The sequence below is a fragment of the Amblyomma maculatum genome, chromosome 10 (assembly GCF_055883805.1).
Source record: "Amblyomma maculatum isolate TAMU_Amacu chromosome 10, ASM5588380v1, whole genome shotgun sequence".
Taxonomy (NCBI): domain Eukaryota; kingdom Metazoa; phylum Arthropoda; class Arachnida; order Ixodida; family Ixodidae; genus Amblyomma; species Amblyomma maculatum.
In genome coordinates, this window is record NC_139353.1 from 112,378,166 (window position 1) to 112,394,288 (window position 16,123).

General features: G+C 43.3%; 1 long non-coding RNA gene across 3 annotated transcripts in view; it reads left to right on the plus strand.

The window, feature by feature from the left end:
• LOC146177253 (uncharacterized) overlaps positions 1 to 16,123 on the plus strand; it is a 56,197-nt gene that overhangs the window by 17,228 nt on the left and 22,846 nt on the right. For all 3 annotated transcript variants that reach the window (XR_014701017.1, XR_014701015.1, XR_014701016.1), the window contains one exon: positions 11,672 to 11,751. This is a non-coding gene — a long non-coding RNA (uncharacterized LOC146177253). The remainder of the gene's footprint in view (positions 1 to 11,671; positions 11,752 to 16,123) is intronic.

Consider the following 16,123-nt stretch of genomic DNA (forward strand, 5'->3'; position numbering starts at 1 on the left):
TCGGGGTTGGACTAAAACCAAGGAAGCTTCCTGCTATACTGGTGCCATCTTCAGGGGTACGTCCCAATGTAGGGATACAGCACATCTACCAGATGTCACGTAGTGGTGACATTAGGATTGGTGACAACTGAGGACGATTGTCATTCATTTGAGTAAACTCTTTATTGGGGTAACTTGCTCTGGCAAAAGAACTAAGGAATCGGCGGGGGCGAATGTAACAAAAGAAATATTTATTTAAATATGAATGTACGCAAACAGTACTACTAACGGAAACAAGCTGATCTGTAAAACCATATTGTACAAAAGCTTAATTCATTACACAAAAAGATACTCTCAAAAATGTAATAAAAACCACGAATAATATCAATTTCAAGTCAGATGGTCTGGAACTCGAGCTTCCTTTCAATACTTAGCTCTTAGTAATGCTCTAAATGAAGCGTTTATAGTGCTCAGTGCTACGATTATATGAATATACTAAGATTTAAGGGGAATATCGGCTAGATCATGCAGCGCCCAGAAAAATCCAGCTATGCTTTACGAAGAAAAACGATTAGGAGGTGGTTGGCTGGCATTTCACGGCAAATAAACAGTGACCACCTCAGTCACTTGGTCGAAGGTAAGAAGAGAAAAAAGGGGAAGGGGAGGGCTTTTGTTCAGAAAGGGCTCAAGAAAAGGAACTAGTGCACTATTTGGCGCGTGCTGTTATGAAATACAACTTCAAACACCACCCTCCTATTGAATACATGTATGTGCCAAGATGACTATTTACGCAGCAAAGCCTGCACACCGAAGGTGAACAGATAAGAACCCAAGACGTCCCCAGCATCTCTGTCAGTCATGAAATGATGGGGTGCATTTGTCGGTACGCCCTCCTTTAGTAGGCGGATTCGTTACTGTTTTTCCATAGTACGAAGCCAACTGAGTTCACAACTCGTGTGCGCTAGACTGGGATAGAAAATGCCCGCATCGCTAACCAACGAAATGTGGACGCAAAAACGTGCAGTCGTTAAATGTATGCTGCTGTGTTTCTATGTGAGTGCACTTATGAACTTGTTGTCCGGTAATATCCCAAACTGGAGAAGTCGTTATTTGGTGAGCAAGACTCGCCACTCGATTCGCCAGCGATAATCCCTGATGGTATCGAATAGATCGGGGCAATGAGCGTACTTCCATTTAGGGTCACAGATTTTGCTTGAGGCAGGACCCGGTGGAAGCCTAGCAGATTTGCGTCCATTCCTCACTGGCGAACACTTCCTCAAGCTGTGTGCACATGCGCGCTGCCGCCGTGTACTATGACAAATGTATTGCTGCTGATGGCGCAGTGTCACCTAGAGCGCGGGGCACCAAGGTGCAAGATGGCTCCCAATCCAGTAGAGGAGCAAAGGCCTACCTACATAATCGGTCTGGCCTACAGAGCTCGCCATCCACTTAACGCATAGTGTTCTGCAGAACGTTACCTAAGACGGCATGCTCCACCCTCAGCAGTCACGTGCAAGACGAAGCTGGGCTCGCGAGACTAGTTCAGTTTTGCCCTTCCAGAACCAGGCAAACAACGAAGTGTGTTGTTCGCGCAATACGGAGGAAGGAGGAAACGCGATGCGTGGAAGAAGCCATAGCTTTCTACGTAACACATTTTTCACAAAATATGCCCTCTTCCTCATGCCAAGGATTAAGCGGCGATGACATCCAGTTGCTTCTTTATTGCTGCAAGAATCTTTTGCCACGTGCGTCGAGAACTGCTGCTCGTTAAAATGTTTCCTAGAATTATTAAATGCTCCGAGCGTGTTTAGCACGTCCGGTAGACTATTAGAAGAACGCCCAAGACATCCTGACTTTTACATTCCTGCAACTTTCCACCAGAGAGAGAGAGAGAGGCATATCATTGTACAATAGTAAAAAGCTCCCCAGCCAATCTGAGTCATGAAACAGCAAGGTGACGTCGTACGTATGACGTAATCTTCATCTGCGAGACACCAGGCAGTGGGCCAGGCCACGAACATTCTTTTTGCTGTCCTATATCATGCGCCAAACGGCAGCAGTAAACCATTTTGCTAATAAATGGAAAATATTTTCCATTATACAAACACGACCAATTACCGTTAATTCTTAGGCCCACACCTTAATATTTATATAGTAGAAAATTCTGGTGTTAAAAATAATTTCTAGGTTCTCCTTGAATCATATATGCTTGCCAACGTTATTGCTGAACCCTCACGTATTACCTGCTCTTCACTAATGTCTCAATAATGTCTTGTCTGAAACTTTATCTGCAGGAGGGATAAATATACCGCTAAACACCTTCCGCTTTACATGACTTGGACTGAATTTTAGAGCTGCAAAGTATAGATATTATAGACATCACACTGTCTGCTGTATTTTCCCATAAGGACTGGATTCATTTCCTGCAAATTTTGGCTACAAACTAAAAGCCAGTTTATGCAACACCAAGTACAAATGAAGTGTTAAATTGTTTTCTGGAGATATACATGTTCATATTGTCACGTAGTGGTGACGAGGTCGACGACACAAATGAAGGGGGTCGATGATTGCACTAAAGAAACTCTTTATTTGGGCTGACTTCCGCCCGCAAAAGAACTAAGCAACTCGGCGGCGGCGATAGCAAAAAGCGTGCTCGTCGGTCGTCGAACAAAGAATGCTCATCACACTCGGCAACGCTCAATTTAAAGGCTGCACAGAACAATCTAGATAACGTCACAGACAGCTACCAGACCGGGTTGGAACATTGTGGAAAGACACCCGAGTGGCCGGAACCTTCGAGAAAGATCTCGGTGCATCTTGCGCTACAACAAAACTGATAAAGGTGTGACTCGCCACATCGAGCATTAACAAACAAAGATTACGGAGCTGATACGCGGTCCAGAATCAGTGATAAGCCTGTATGCCGGCGGCTGTTGAAAAATAACAAATACAGTTTTGAAGGTTTCGCGGCATTACTCCCCCTTAAAAAAACATCGCCTCGATGTTCCAAAACAAAGCAACTTAAACATAAACACTGCGAAGTTTAAACATCACAGATTGTTTAACGTGCGTAATAAGGCTTCAGTCGTACAACATGTACAATTTCTGGGCGTGCGCGTCGCAGTTGTGATGCTGACGTTCCGTCGGGAATGACTTCATAGTCCAGTGGTCCGACGCGGCGAAGGATTTTGTATGGCCCAAAGTATCGACGCAACAACTTTTCACTTAATCCGCGACGGCGAATTGGCGTCCAAACCCACACTTGGTCCCCTGGATTGTACTCTGCGTGGCGTCGTCGTAAGTTGTATCGTCGGCTGTCGGTGCGCTGTTGGTCTTTAATACGCAGCCGTGCGAGTCGTCGAGCTTCCTCTGCACGCTGCAGGTAGGCGGCGACGTCGAGGTTGTCCTCGTTGGTTACGTGCGGTAGCATTGCGTCGAGCGTCGTCGTGGGCTCCCTACCGTACACAAGCTTGAACGGGGTCGCTCTGGTCGTCTCCTGGATTGCCGTGTTATACGCGAAGATCACGTACGGCAAGATGGCGCCCAGGTCTTGTGTTCAGCGTCGACGTACATAGCGATCATGTCCGCGATCGTTTTGTTCAGGCGCTCTGTAAGGCCATTGGTCTGGGGATGGTACGCAGTTGTTCGTCGATGGCTTGTGTGACTGTATTCCAGGATTGCTTGCGTCAACTCTGCCGTAAACGCCGTTCCCCTGTCCGTGATGAGCACTTCTGGGGCGCCGTGTCGCAAGAGAATTTGTTCGACACAAAATTTGGCGACTTCTGCCGCGGTACCATTTGGTAGTGCTCTTGCTTCGGCGTAACGGGTAAGGTAGTCAGTGGCCACGATGATCCACTTGATACCCATAGACGAAGATGGAAAGGGGCCGAGGAGATCCATCCCAATTTGTTCAAAGGGCACGATTGGGGGCGGAATCGGGTTTAGTAGTCCTGCTGGTCTGTTCGGCGGCGTCTTGCGTCGTTGGCACTCACGACACGTCTTCACGTAGTGGGCAACTTCGGCAGGCAGTCGCGGCCAGTAATACTTCTCCTGGATTCGACGCAATGTGCGCGCAAATCCGAGGTGGCCTGCTGTGGGCTCATCGTGCAACGCCTGCAGAATTTCTGGCCGAAGGGTTTTAGGCACTACGAGAAGCTGCGCGGTCTTGTTAGGTGCGAAGTTCTTCTTCACGAGGAGGCCATTGCTTAACGTGAAGGATGATAAATGTCGCCTGAACACACCAGGAGGGGAAGCGGTCTTTCCTTTCAAGTAATCGGCTAGCGCTTTCAGCTCAGGGTCTGATCGCTGTTGTTCTGCGAAACTGCTGGCGCTTACCGGTCCCAAAAAGGCGTCGTCGTCATCGTCCTTCGGGGGAGATGCGACCGGAGCGCGGGATAAGCAGTCTGCGCCGGAATGCTTCCGGCCCGACTTATAGACTACAGTCATGTCAAATTCTTGAAGTCGTAGGCTCCATCTGGCAAGGCGGCCTGAAGGATCTTTCAAATTAGCAGAGCGCGTGATGGTCGCTTACCACCTTGAATGGTCGGCCGTATAGGTATGGACGAAACTTAGAAGTCGCCCAGATGATTGCAAGGCACTCCTTCTAAGCAAATCGGCGGCGGCGATAGCAACAAGCGTGCTCGTCGGTCGTCGAACAAAGAATGCTCGTCACACTCGGCAACGCTCAATTTAAAGGCTGCACAGAACAATCTAGATAACGTCACAGACAGCTACCAGAACGGGCTGGAACAATGTGGAAAGACACCCGAGTGGCCGGAACCTTCGAGACAGATCTCGTTGCATCTTGCGCTACAACAAAACTGATAAAGGTGTGACTCGCCACATCGAGCATTAACAAACAAAGATTACGGAACTGATACGCGGTCCAGAATCAGTGATAAGCCTGTATGCCGGCGGCTGTTGAAAAATAACAAATACAGTTTTGAAGGTTTCGCGGCAATATATAAGCACCGCCGGGAAGGGGAAGCGATTAAGGCACACGAATACTGTTCCCAAGGACGCGGGATCAAATCCTGGCCTCGGCGGCCGCTTTTCGCTGAAGCCGAAAAGCAAGGCACACATGTGCCTTGCTTGATATAGGCACACGTGTGCCTATATCAGTGCGTTAAAAAACCCCAGGGGGTCGAAATTTCCGGAGTCCTCCACTCCGGCGTCTCTCATAGCCTGAGTCGCTTTGGGACGTTAAACCCCCAAACCAACCATCATATCCTTATATATAAGGACAATTTTTCATATAAAACGGTAAACTATTTAAGAGGAGTCGGTAACCATGGACGACGCAAAAAATACTAAAAATGATAACTGAGAAATCTAGTGTATACCAAAAATTTTTCAAGATCTAAAATTCGTCCGATTTTGCCGTCTTCAAAGCACACCGCACTAAAGCAAATTTCATTCCCTGGAAGGCCAAGAATAGTTATAACATCAACATGTTCGACGGGACCCATGATTAAACAAACGTATTATCTAGACGCAACAAGCTTTTTAAATCGCACATCACGAGATGAACATGAAAAGTTGGCAATTGATGGTGTTATGTATACTGAATAGGAACTAGCTGATAAGTTTAATAATTATATTGTTACACTTCTGGACAGTACCCATCACTTTACAGCAACTGATAACATTTCGAGATCCAATATTTACAGTATTAACCTCACTTCTTGTGACGAAGTAATTACAGCGCTTAAATCTTGAAAGAAAAGTAGGAATGAAGATGCATTTGGCATAAAACTCAATCCTGTTCTTCATGTACTGTACGTTCTGTGCCCTATGCTGTTTTATATATTCAATCTCTCGATATAGTCGGGAATCTTCCTAACCGCAATGAAGAATACCAAGTACCCAGAAATGTGGCGCAACAAACAATCACATGCGAAGGAACACAACACAGGCGCACATATGCAGCACTGACTTGCCCCTAAAGCTGTTATTTTGAGAAAGCAAAAGCGGATCGTGATTCACAAACCATTAACTAGAAATACCCTCTCTATCTACAGGCCAGTGTATATTTTTCCGTTTTCTCAAACGTTTAGAAAAAATAATCTTTAAACAATATTCGAGCTTTGTTGATAGGTATAATATACTAAAACAAAAGCAATATGAATTTCGCCAAAAAAGAATTCATAATTAGCATTATAGAAGAGTATAAATTAAGAGTTGGTATTTTAATTGATTTCTCTAAAGCGTTTAACAGGATGAAGCGCTTGGCCCTGACAAGTAGGTTTTCAGTATATGGTGTCGGTGATGAAGCACTTAAATTAATAACAAGTTGTCTTAGCGATCGTACAGTCTTTTCGTACTGGAGGTTACCACTCAAAATATCAATCAATTAAACATGGCGTGACAAAGGAAGTATACAGGGCCGTTCTTATATAATGTCTATATCAATGATTTAATCCAAATAGATAACGAAGTAGATTATATCATATATGCAGATGACACTAGTTTATCTTTTCCGGAACTGAAGCTAATTACATAATCCGGAGAGGCAACAATGTGCTATCCAAACTGCATGTATGGCCCGTTGAAATGCTTTAATGAATAATGTGGAAAAATCGAAGTTGTAATGTTCCGAGCAAAAAAGAAATATTTTTTGACGGGAGCTTAACCCTGGGCGGAAATAAAATAGTACTAACAGATGTAGGGCAAACACTAAGTTTTTATTTTAATCAATTTATCATTTGGGATCATCATGTAGCTTATACAGAAACTAAGTTAGCTCCAGTGCTTGGCACCCTGCGGAAATTTCAATGCACGTACCTTACTAACCAGAACCAAACTTCTCATTCACCAAGCTCAGTTTTCGTCAATCCTTACTTCTTGCAGCCTAGTCTGGGGCAGTACAACAATTGCCAATCAAGCTTCTAAATTTGCCGAAAGGCTCAAGAAAAGTTATAGCTGATATCCAAATATGATCAATATCCAGTAGTTTGTTTTCCACATATAAAATCTGAAATTTAGTGACATATAGCAGTGCCTTATTCTAACCTTGTTTAAGTCCCAGTGACACCGTAACAGCTGCTTCGTTTCTAATATCGCTCAGTTAGCACAAATACACAACCTCATAGGACATGATATGGCCTTCAGTTAGTACCATATGAGCTACCCTGGACACTAAAAAAAATTTGAATTCTATAATGAAATAATTTATTCATCGTATTGTATGCATATACAAAACTTGTTTCTGCAATCTTTGTCAAGTAAAGAGTCATCAGAAAATGTTTGGACCCTCTGATTCTGTATACAGAAAGCTTTAATAGCCGTCTCCGCTGCACAATGTCTGCTTTTTGTGTTTTTGTGGAGGCGCTACTATGAACAATTTTGCTTATATACCATGAGCTTCACCTAACTTTCTGATCGTGGGGGTACGCACTTATTGACTGGGACTCTTTAGTCGTGTGGCTCATTATCGCCCCATAAAAACGGGACGCATGCAGGAAGAAAACTTCGACCAGTGTGGTTATGTGGGATATGGTGGTTGAGCTGCCGTAAAACAAAATCATGGAATTAACGCACTGTAGGAATTTGATTACTTGAGGAAGATGGGGAAAGGTGGGAACAAATGTGGAAAGAGATACAGAGGCGCCGTAGTGGAGAGTTATGGAACAAGTTCGACTACCTGGGGATATTCAACGTCCACGGGCTGGAAGCTGCAATATGCATATGAAAGAACTGAAAGAAATGCAAGGCACACTGCTTAACATCTGAAGTGAAAACCGAGTAGGCACATTGGCCGAGGCTTGCCGCTATCATTATATCTAATATAAGGTACGCATTTATCAAGCCCGTTCTTGTGAATTTTCGGTCATAACGCGAACGCCTACAAACAGCTGACATTGCCTTCAGCCGCCAGTGCCTGAAGGCAATGTCAACTTTTCGGGGAACGGCGCCTTTAAACTTTCATGTGAAATCCTGGGCTGCCCTAAATGGGACTGCCCATTCAAAGAACCAATAGGGTTGGCATGGGCTGCCCACTCAAAAGTCCAGAGATTCTTAAAGGGGAATTTTATAGGGCCCTTTCACTCATAGAGAACATATAATTGGGTTCTGTTAAGAAAAAACCTACAGAATCCAGATGTAGATGCCATTGACAACGAAACGTGCAGCATAGCAGGAATAAATCTTGCTTTAAAAATTATTAGGAAACACAGCAATCAATTATGGAGAAATCATGATCGCAATGGTAGGTGTGAAAAGGTAAGCGCAAATATTCAATCTCACAACATTGCTTGGAAAAGCATTCTTCTAAAACAGATGGAAATCTCTAGATTATAATTCATCCAATGGTTGAATTAAAAGCTGTGCCCCTCCCCTTCGTGATAAATAGACCTTTGTGAAGGAGACACAAAAGAAGTATTATGCAGAATATTCTACTATAATGTGGTGCAAGAGAGCACTGATAGCGTCACCACCTAATTATGTTCAAGGATTGTAAATTATTGAAATCGAAGTGTTCGACGTGTAATGGCATCATAGAAACTTTGTTAAAATGATACCTGATAGTGTCGCAAATAACTATGAGTTGCAAATCTAGCAGCTAATAAAGTACGAAAACGACAGTTGTGAGCTCTGCAGTGGGATGAAACATGGAGCTGAGCATCAATGAATCGCAGTTTGTTGAAACTCAGCAGTATGCACGCACAAACTCTGGCCAAAAGTTGCATCAGTGGGCGACGAAATATTTCACCTGTAAACGAAGCTGACCTCAAGGACATTAAAATGCAGAGCATTAATATTGTTCCTTTTCTTTGTATATTCAGGAGTGAAAGTCTAATATAATGCACCAATACTAGATTACAGCTGGCCCAGTAACCAGACTGGTTTTCGCACAGCATGTTTAAAATCAAGAATACCAGGCTCAGGAAAATAAGCAAATGGTCGCATTTATTTGAAATAGGGGTGGCTGTGCGCTACACTTTTCATAAGAATGAAACTGCCAGTTGCAAGAGTATTGTGCAATTTTCGTTGTGTTCTTTGCTATTTTTCTTAATATACGTAGTTTTCGCGTCTCAGGAAATAAGACTGTTTTCTGCCGGTAGGTCGCCCGATTGCTACACTCAACTTTTCTAAGCACAACACATGTCCCCTCTGGCCGATCTCCACTGCTAGGGAGTTCATTAGCCTTTTATTAGCTATTACCCACAGCTATCAGAACGCTCAACATAAATTGTCTTGTATTTTGTCTGGTAGGTGAATAGTCAACTAGAACATGTTCAATGTTTGCTACACAGCTCTTCCGACATGCTACAGAATTACTGTTTCAGACTCCATAAGACCTGTGTGAAGCAACTTGAGCAACGCATTAACGCACAAAAACCTATCTTTAGAGAAAAACTGGAGTAAGGTTCATTCTAAGTGCAGAACAAAATGCAACTTTGCTATTTAGGAAAGCAATTTTTGCCACCATTTATCAAAATATTGTCTGATATCAACTGGTATACACTGTGCAAAAGCAGTTTGGAGAATATAGGGCACTGCAGCAAAAGGGCTGTAAACAGAAAACAAGTAGAATATTAGACCTCACAAAGATAACTTCATTAATAAAGTTATGCCTCAGAGATGCTAAGTTATGCCTGGTGAGGGTCAAAAGAAAAGATATATATTTTCTAAGCAACATACGAGCGCCTCTAGACTGCTGGCCTTTCCTGAACATATTTCCCTTTATATGCAGCACCATGAAGCTGATTCATTCCTAGCTTTGAAATAGAGCATCACGCTTGTTCAACAAAAACATAACAGCCCAAATACTAAAAGGTGCCTATAGCGCATTGTGTCCCTTATATTCATGGGGCAATCAGCCCACATCTTTACACGGCCTTTAAGCGTCGGCAGTGGCGAAGTGATACTACCATTTTTGCAGGCTTGAAGCTACAATTCTTGCACATTTCAAGCTACGCAACCTGATTTCCTTTCCCTGTAAAATGGATCGTAAAATGGCCTGAAACAGACAATTCTCCTTAGTGTTAACAATAAGTGATTCAGTGTAGCCTTTTGTTGTTTTTGTGCGTGATCATTGATATTTTTGCTTTGCAACAGTTGCCCACCTTTCCTCAAGCCTAATGTTTAGAGAAGAAATTTGGTTTGTTCGTTTTAGGTACTTTTACTTTGTAGGCTAATGTTCAAACTTTAGCAATTGCTACATTAAAAATTCATTGATCGCTGCTTTCTTCATTAACACTACGTTTATAGCCTTTTCTGTTTTCCGCGCTTCTCGTCGTCGTACTAGAAGGAGATTGTATTTTTGGCCTCCGGAGTCAGTATCCTAGCCCATTTCCTACCATCACTTGCCCAATGAGCTTATGACGTTTTCCGCTAATACCACACAACATGACTGAGTTATGTTACTTTGTTCGAAAATAGGTTAGGAAGGACCAGTAATCTTGTGAGCGCCAAAAAGTACATCTGGTTATTGAATTCATAATTCATTTCCAACAGCTGATTATATGAAACGCTGTAGACTTTCAAAATGACCCTCAACGACAGAATATATCATAGATGATAAGCAAGTACATGCAATATTAAGAACGTAGCCTCGGGGTTCATCCCACAGGAGATGACTGGAGATATACTTGCGTTGCAAAGTCATATGAAAGAAAAATGAATAGTCACATTCACGAAGAGACGTTTGCTGGAATCTTGGCCCAATTAGAATGCCCACAGCAATATCTCTGGCTGTGCACTTTCCTCAACTATCATCAAGACTGCCCTCATGCGTATTTTTGAGTTAACCAGCTAATTAGAACTCCGAGATGTGTTTCTGCGTATGGGAATTAAAGAAAGCAAACACACTCACCCGAAGTAGAGCTACGTCTTTTCATACCGCTGATATTGCATCAGTTAAATTAAAATGCATTTTTTATACGTGATAATATTTGCGGTATTATATAAAGCGAAGGTACTTCATTTATACGCGACTTTATTTTGATGTGACTGATTCTAGCTGTCTAGTAAGGCACTGGTACTCATTTCCGAATTCGGTCTCAATATAGGCTTTTAGGGTTTGCAGCATTTCCCTCCCATTTTCGTGAAAACATTCCATGTCTTGTTACCCGCAAGTCCGTTGAACGCTTGCCAGCCCTTTTCAACTGTATAAATGAACGGTCTATATAAAAAGTGTGCGAGATGCACCGCTTTTCATCTCATCACTTTTTGAAGCGTTTAGGGCCATACCCACCCGCCCTCTATTGTGATCCAATTTTATGAAACGGAAAATTGTTACTCTTATAATTTAAGACTATTTTTTATTTTTTGGCGACTTTACAATATTTATAACGCTACTTAAAATCAAACACTACAGGCAGCATATTTTTCTCAAGACGTGAAATGCTTTTGTAGACAAGCGCCTCACACCCTTGGTGGCCTACCACAGTGCCATTCATTTTAAAGATACCATTACGACTATTATTGAGCAAGGAACGCGCAAAAGTATAGAGATAATCCTGTATATGCCAAAACTAAGAAGTGTGATGGCGAACGTCTGCACTGAAGCCATACGGGCTTTCGCCATCAATTTGCAGCGAAAATGTTTCGACCTAAGGCTTAAAAACGTGAATACGAAGAATATTATGGTGTGCTAATTGCCTTAAAAAAAGAATTAGCACAACATGAAACTCCAATAAGTTTAACTGAAATGTTTAAACCACTGTTTAGTAAACCTGATATTTTACAGGGGCAAAACAAACACTACAGCTGTAGTGGAAGAGGCAAAGCCAGGTGCTAAACAGAAAATGACCGTGGAATCTTTTTATGGTAAGATGTTTTTGCCCCCATTGTATATCCTAATCTTCTGCAAACATCATGGTGCAAATGCTAAAATTCAGCTAGATATAAAAGAGCTGCTACGCACTTAAGCTGTTTAGTGGTAGTAGAGAACGAGCATCATCAACAAAAGGAGATAGTATAGACAGCGTCAACAGCGACGGCCATGCCTCTGGTAGTGACGTTGATAAGTACATAGGGAATTGGAGCCGGCCGCATCGTCTACTAGCTGAGTGTTGCTTGGGTGTCGTCCAGCCTTAAAACTGTTTCCACATGGAGCTTATATCATTGCATAAACAGCGTCCGCTGCCAGTGCAAAGTGACACAAACTAAGGGTTATCTTCAGCAGTCTCAGTTATTCGTGAAGTAAACATACTATAAAAAGGCGTTAGAGACTATTTTAGTCGTTGAGTCACGACAAGCAATATGGCCGAGTGTATATTTTTGAGTTCATTTTGAGTTAAGAGCCGGCTGTTTTTCCTGTCTTATATTTTGATAAGAAAGCACTGTAAACGACATCGCCACGTGATCATGAATTTTCGAACAATCGCTGTCATTCGCGTTTAGCTACAGTAAACAAGTATGTGTGGGTACTGCGTAAACCTTCACTACTCCCCTTATTTAATGCTGCGATAGATATTTTTGCGGCGATTAATTTGTTATTTCGCAGGTCTAGACAGCAATGTAAAGACGGATATGATAAGCGTCAACTAAGGCATTTATTGAATATAAAAAATTGTGCTTCATTCTCATGATACATGTATTTAATGACCTATGCGCAGTGCCTGCTGGAAGCCGTATTCCTAAATAGTTTTGAATTTTACCTATGCGCATCAGCATTGAGAATCTTACAGTTTATAGTATGTTGCTTTATTGTGTTTCACCCACCTGCGTCTGCGTACACCATGAAACCTGTCATCACCACTGTTCAATCCATCATCACGCCTAATTAATTGGGGATGCTTTAAAGAGGAAGTGATTAATTAAGCATCGCGTTTAACAGCAAAACACGTTTAAGAGCATTGTTGGGTTCCGTTCTAGTAGTGCATTGAGCAGATGAACCTTTATTTAGATTCATCCAGCGAGCATTTGTGGCTGATGAGCAGCCTGTCTCGCAGCACAATAGTCCTGGATTCCACTTCAACCCTAACGCAATGTGACTCAATTTTTATTTGCCTCCATTTAATTTAATTTGGTTTGATAAGTTCTATGACAAATTTTACTTCAATATGCACATTTGAGCCGTCTTCACAAATGTGATGTTCCTTCGGGAAATTTCGTTCACGGCCAACGACGAGGACGCCAAATTTTCTCCGATACCGGACCCTAACCGACATCGCATAAAGTCATGTGAATTCGGCCGCTGCATTCATATACCTATAAAAAAGCGGTGATATATTTATGTAGTGAGGAAGGGGGTGCAGAGGGTCTCATATATTGTGTAGGGGCGCATCACTCTGCGCATATATTAAATGCCCTTTCAGACTTTCAAACTAATCCTTATTATCATTAGCCTGACTATACCCACTTCAGGGCGAAGGTCTCTCCTTGATTCCTCCACCTAACCCGCTCCTATGGTAGCTGCATCCACTTCACCCCTGCGAACTTCTTAATCTCATTCGCCAAACTAACTCTCTATCGTTCCTTGCTACGACTTTCGTCCCTTGGAATCCCGCTTTTTACTCTAAGCGACCACCAATTATCCTCTCTTCGCACTATATATCCTGTTCATTCCCAATTCTTCTCCTTGTTTTCCACTGGAATGTCAGTAACTTGTGGTATTGCTCCCACCCACTCTGCGCGTTTCCTATCTCTTAACGTTTTTTTTGTTCCATAGCCTTCTGCGTTGTCCTCAACTTATGTAGAACACTCCTCGTTATCCTCCACGTTTCATCCCCATAGGTGAGTGGATTTAAGGTGCAACTCTTGTATACTTTCCTCTCGGGCTATACCGCTAAGCTGCTTGACATATTCTGCTAGTGCTTGCCAATGCGCTCCATCTAAATATTATTCTCTTTTTTGTTTCACTTTTATGGCCTAGATCTGCGGTTAATACTTGTCCTAAGTAGACATATTCGCCTACTACTTCGAGTTGCTTCTCTAATTAACCTAAACTGCTGCTCCTTCCCGAGGCTGTTGAATATTACCTTAGTGTTCTGCATATTGATTTTTAAGCCTACCTTTCCAATTTTTCCTTCTTGGTCATCAATCATTCTTTGCAGTTTATCCCCAGACTTACTTAGCAAGGTAACGACATAAGAGAATCGCAGATTACTGAGGTATTCACATATACCATTCTCCCTAACTTTTCCCATTCCAAGTCTCTAAATGCTTCATCTAAGCAAGTTTTGAACAGTACTGGGGAGATTGTCTCCTTGCCTAACCCCTTTCGTCATAGTAATTTTTTTAGTTTCTTTTAGCAGTACCTTCGTTGCTGTGCAGCCACTATATATACCGGGTGTCCCAGCTAACTTGAACCAAGGGTTATAAAATAATATATTTGAGGTAGGTCAGTGAAACCAGTTGCATACAACTACCAGCCTGCTTGCGCACTACAGGCAATTTTTTGTTTTGCAATTAGTTAATTGGCTAATTATGTTAATTTTTCTAATTTAATAAATATTCACCTTAGACCAAAAATGTGAATTGGAAAGTTGTAGAGCACCTTCAGAAACCCCCATTCCAATAATTGCGATAAAGAAAGTCTCACGTGTATCTTTTTTTCCGGGCTCAAAAGAAAGCCCGCGAAATACAAATATTACCACATGACTAGCGCATTTGAGCGCCGCGATTGTGGTGCTCTCAGTCGTGGTTTGAGCGAACGAAATCAGCTGCGGCCGTGACCCGATGGTCCCGTTGCAGCGGCAGGCAGAAATGTTAGCGATGGTTGGAGCAAGCTCGAGCTCGCCCGTCGTCACCGCGATCTTGGCCAGGCCTGTGCACCGCAGCAGCCTACATCACGACAGGCGGATGACGATAAAGAACCGGCAAATGAAGGTGCAGCGCTAATTTTAGTCGAGTCACATGCCATCTCGCCCCTTTCCCCAAGCCTGTATGCGCAGATTCAGTGGCTGATACCTTATCGCTGATCCGTTTGCCGTAAAGTTCGCTGATGGGAGAGAAGGAGGGTTTGTTAGAATCCCGGTGGTGTCGGCTCACCGCTCTCGGTGCTACTGCACCATCACGTGGGCCGGCTGCCGGACGCGGGCGAAGAAGCCATCGCAGGCATATCGGCCTGCCGCTTTAACGGGGCAAAGGAGACACGGCCGCAGCTTATTTCGTTCGCTCAAACCACGACTGAGAGCACCACAATCGCGGCGCACAAATGCACTAGTCACGTGGTATTATTTGTATTTCGCGGGCTTTCTTTTGAGCCCGGAAAAAAAGATACACGTGAGACTTTCTTTATCGCAATTATTGGAATGGGGGTTTCTAAAGGTGCTCTACAACTTTCCAATTCACATGTTTGGTCTAAAGCCAATATTTATTAAATTAGAAAAATTAACATAATTAGCTAATTAAGTAATTGAAAAACAAAAAATCGCCTGTAGTTCGCAAGGAGGCTGGCAAGGAATACAAAATAATACATTTGAGATAGGTCAGTGAAACCAATTGCATTCAACTGCCAGCCTCCTTGCGCACTACAGGCGATTTTTTGTTTTTCAATTACTTAATTAGCTAATTATGTTATATTTTTCTAATTGATTAAATATCGACTTTAGACCAAACATGTGAATTGGAAACTTGTAGAGCACCTTCAGAAACCCCCATTACATTAATTGCGATAGAGAAAGTCTCACGTGTATCTTTTTTTCTGGGCTCGAAAGAAAGTCCGCGAAATACAAATAATAGCACGTGACTAGTGCATTTGTGCGCCGCGATTGTGGTGCTCTCAGTCGTGGTTTGAGCGAACGAAATTAGCTGCGGCCGTGTCTCCTTTGCCCCGTTAAAGCGGCAGGCCGATATGCCTGCGATGGCTTCTTCGCTCGCGTCCGGCAGCCGGCCCACGTGATGGTGCAAGTAGCACCCAGAGCGGCGAGCCGACACCACCGGGATTCTAACAAACCCTCCTTCTCTCCCATCAGCGAACTTTACGGCAAACGGATGAGCGATAAGGTATCAGCCACTGAATCTGCGCATACAGGCTTGGGTAAAGGACGAGATGGCATGTGACTCGACTAAAATTAGCGCTGCACCTTCATTTGCCGGTTCTTTATCGTCATCCGCCTGTCGTGATGTAGGCTGCTGCGGTGCACAGGCCTGGCCAAGATCGCGGTGACGACGGGCGAGCTCGAGCTCGCTCCAACCATCGCCAACATTTCTGCCTGCCGCTGCAACGGGACCATCGGGTCACGGCCGCAGC